Below are 4,565 nucleotides of genomic sequence, written 5' to 3' on the forward strand. Positions count from 1 at the left end.
GGGGGGGGGATGATATATAAGATTATCTATGTGTTCTATTTAAACAAGTAAATAGATTCATAAACAAAATTATATGACTAAAATTACACATAAATTGCCCCTTCAATCGCTACATACTAAATTGCAAAATAATAGCTTTAAACATGTTTGAAGCTAAAAAATTTATGATATACAATGTGAGAGACCCACCCAAATAGGATCAAAAAGACTAAAAGCTGGAGGTTTTTTTTTTAGGTGCCAAACTCTGGCAAAAGTTTAGGCATAAATGAGAGCCACCCTACAATTGTATCTATAATTATATTGAAAGATTCTAGAGGGAGACAGAGAGTGCAAGAGGTTGCATTTCTAAAGAGAGTGAAATCGTAGGTAAGATTAAAGATGAGAGAGAAGAAAAAAATATACAGGAAATTTATGTATTGGTACGTAGTGACAAGGAGATAGTTTATAATAGGAAAAATAGTTGCAGAGCGAGGATTTTAGTCTAGGGGAAAGTAGTAAAAGAACATTAAAAAATAAATAAATATTAACCCTTTTTTGATCAAAATATTAACCAGTATTAATAACAAATAAACAAATATTTCTAAACAATTATAATTGTCATTCAAAATATAATATAAACGTAAATTATAATTTATTTTTTCATACATAGTTTAATTAATTACAAGTATATATTTTATATCATTAAAATATAGAAACACAAATAAAATCCATAGTTACTAACAATCAAGGTCAAACATTATCTAAATACATAAATTTTAGACATCTAATTTATTGATCAAAATAAATTGAGAAAATAAATTAATCTAAAAGTGTTCAAAGTGAGCAATATACCTGCAAAGTCGTATAGTCTCGCCATCTTGATTGCTTTTAAAAAATATTTAGAGAACTAAATATTTCTGTAGGGACTCAATTTGGATTGACCCTGAGTACGAATGGGTTTTCAGCCCAATCAAGCCCAAAAATAAATTTTTAGAGTATGGGTTCAAGAACTAGTAATGTGTGACAGGAAAGGTTCTACTCCTCCAGTAACAAGGGATACTTTTGGTTTATTCCTAAAAAGAAACTCTCCTCGGCTCTTTTTCAGTCAGTCTCTCTCTCTTCGTTCTTTCTTTTTTCTCTCAAAAGAAGTCCTCCTTACTTCCTTCGTTCCTATGTTTTATACTCCGTTTTCCCCTCGTTTCCATCGTACACGTGTAGTTCTTATCTTGGGAGCTCCTTTCTGTCCCATCCAGTACCTACCTTTTTTTTTTAATTATGGCACGATACATTGTTGTCCTTTTTTCTCTTTTTAGTTTTTTGTAGTGCTTATTGTATAGAATATATTATTTTATTGTGTTGTTTATATTATTTTAATGTATTGTATGCTAAAATAAAACCTTTGATATTGGACGTATTGTAAAATGAGCTGTTAAAATAAATAAAGTGATTTTTTAAGTTGTTAAAAGCTATATTTTTTAGATGTTTTGCTGTGAATGCTCTTAATTGTGTGTGTATGTGTTTTTCTTTCTTTCTTCCCCAATAAAATGTGGGATGGACTGCTGTGATCAGAAAAGGAAAATTTTGGCATAGAAGGGAAGATGAACTCAAAAAGTGCCATGAGTACTGAATATTGGTGAAAATTGAGATAGAGTTAGCTAGAAAAAAAAAATGACAAAATATTTATCTTTAATTGTGGTAGGTCTCATTCCAATATTTCATTATTTCATATTCTTTTATTTTGACTTACGAGAGATTGAAATCTTAATTGTTATGAATATATTGGGACAATTTGTTGCGTACATAAAACAATTCTCATTTAAAATATAAATGCTTTTTAGTTATTTATATCCTGTCAGGGGGTTGGTTGGTTTAAAATGGAAAATGGCACATTTAAGTTTTTGTTCATGCTAGTAACTAGAAAGTAAACATTAAGGGGGTCAATTGCCCTCCCGGCTCCGCCAATAAATACAAAGCTACTCTCATAAGACCCAAACTCCAAGTAAATTCTTAAAACTCTATCCCAAATAGAATAAAAAATAAACAAAAACCTATTCTATAGATCTAATATTGCGGCCAGGGTTGAATTTGCTGCACATATATTTAAGTCCACGAGAGTGAAGCCCTAATTAAAGTTACTATTAATGTAAACTTATTACTATTATCTCTTTTTCCATTTTCCCACACAATTTAAATCCTCCCTAAACTTAGTGATTTCTTATTGGGTACTTGATGCATGAAGCTCCATTATCATGTTTTCACTATAATAATGAATCGTACGCATGATATCAGCCTTGTCTAGCATACGATCAAGGACAACAACACTGGAGCCTTATCTAAAAGTTTAGGGCCTTAAGTTGCATCTTTGAATTGATCTAAAAAGGGAAAGGAAAAAAAAATTTTTGATATGCCTAGACTGATCGGGACATTGGTATCATTTATGTAAAGACAATACCATCCAACGTGACTAAGGAATAGTTTGTTTTGTTATAAAATATTTTCCAAAGAAAATTCCACTGAAATATTTTTTTTATATAAAGTTTTTTGACTAAACTACCCATGAGATGTCAAAAATAACCAAATTATCCCTTAAATCTCTGGCTAACACAAACAAAATATTCTTGCAATCACTAAAAAGAATCAAAATTAAGATATATTTTAGGAAATATCTTACTCATATAATTATATTTCCTAAAAAATAAATTTTTTTTTTTAATTTGAAAAAGAGATTGGTTTTTTTTTTTTTTTTTTTTCATAATTTTATGTTCATATGAAAAGTTGGTTTATTAAAAATATGTTAATTATAGAAATTAATACCCTTGATAAAAAATAACTCTTACATCCCTTTTAGAAATGAATAGTTATTCCTCATTTTAAAGAATAACTATTTATAAGGAATGTTATTCCCTGTAATAATAACATAACCAAACTATTGAATAACTAAATCATAGGAATAACTATTACAATACATTGCCTACTACAATTTACCAAACATACCCTTAGTCATGTGGGAAAATTCAATTCAGTTTTTCTTTTCTTTTTTTTAATTTAGTTTAGGTCACCTGGCATCCTAAGTGGCATAATTTATTATTATTATTATTATTGTTAGGCCCATNTCACTTTTTTTTTTTTTTTTTTTTTTTTTTTGAGAATCACTTGTCAGTTGTCACTAATCAAGTGTTATTGTTTGGGGAATATTTTGATAATTTTAGGAATTTAACGGGGCTTTTGTTTTTGTCAGTTTTAGCTTGTTGTAGGATGATTCACTGTTAAAATTTTAACTCTTACTGAAAAACTAAATATTAGTGTTAGGATTCTAATGTTTTAGCCTGGGTTTTGAGAAAATTATCATCACCGTCAATTGGATAAAAAGTTTTTTCTCTTACATGTCATAGATTATTATATTGGCTTCTTTATATTAGTTCCCACAGAATCATATAAAGAATATAACATTTTTGGTAAGCATTTAAGCACATATTGAAGACTTATGATGCGTGGTTTCATCAACACCCGTTGAGCTCAAAAGCTATGCGAAATCATGAATAATTTTTTGTGTGATATTTGTACTACCTAACGTGACCTTGGAACAATCTAACGTGACTTAAAAAAATAAGTGAATCACCTAATGTGATAATAGTACAGTTATATGTGATGTTTGTACTACCTAATGTGACCTTAAACCATCCAATGTGAGTAAAAAATAAAGGAACACCAAATGTGACAATGGTTAAATCATATGTGATGTTTGTACTATCCAATATAATGTCAACACCATTTAATATGACAAAAAAAGGAAACCGTCAAATATGACAAAAGTATGGTAAAAAAAGATGTTGGTACTGTCTGATGTGATGATAGAACTGTCAAATAAGAGTAACAAATAAGGGAACCACCAAATATGACAAAAGTACGATTATATGTAATGTTAGTACTACATAATATGATGATAAAATTGTTAAATGTGAGTAAAAAATAAAAGAAACACTTAATGTGACAACAATACAGTCATATGTGATGTCATACCATCCAATATGACGATGGACCAATTAAATGTAAGTAAAAATAAGAGAACCACCGAATGTGATAAAAATATGGTCAATTGTGATATTAATACTGCGTAATGTGATGATATAACTGAAAAATGTGAGCAAAAAATAAGAGAACCAAATGTGAAAAAAGTACAATCATATTTGATGTTAGTACTACTTAATATGACGATAGAACCATCAAGTCTCAGTAAAAAAAATAATAGAACCACAGAATGTGACAAAAGTACAGTCACTCAGTCAAATGTGATATTAGTACTGTCTAATGTAATGATGGTATAGCATGTTGCCTGTATGGTACTCCCAAAAAAAAGAGGGATATGGTAGATATTGGGACAATTTGTTCTGTACATAAAAAAATTTATAAATACAAATAAATAAATAAACATATCTTTTAAAATAGATATTCTTTTTGGTTTTTTATACGCTGTTAGGGGGTTGGTTGGTTTAAAATGGTAAATGACACGTTTTAGTTTTTGTTCATGCTAGTAACTAGTCAGTAGACATAATGGGGGTCAATTGCCCTCCCGGTTCCGTCAGTGA

This window comes from Quercus suber, unplaced genomic scaffold (assembly GCF_002906115.3).
Source record: "Quercus suber isolate HL8 unplaced genomic scaffold, Cork oak 2.0 scaffold_642, whole genome shotgun sequence".
NCBI lineage: Eukaryota > Viridiplantae > Streptophyta > Magnoliopsida > Fagales > Fagaceae > Quercus > Quercus suber.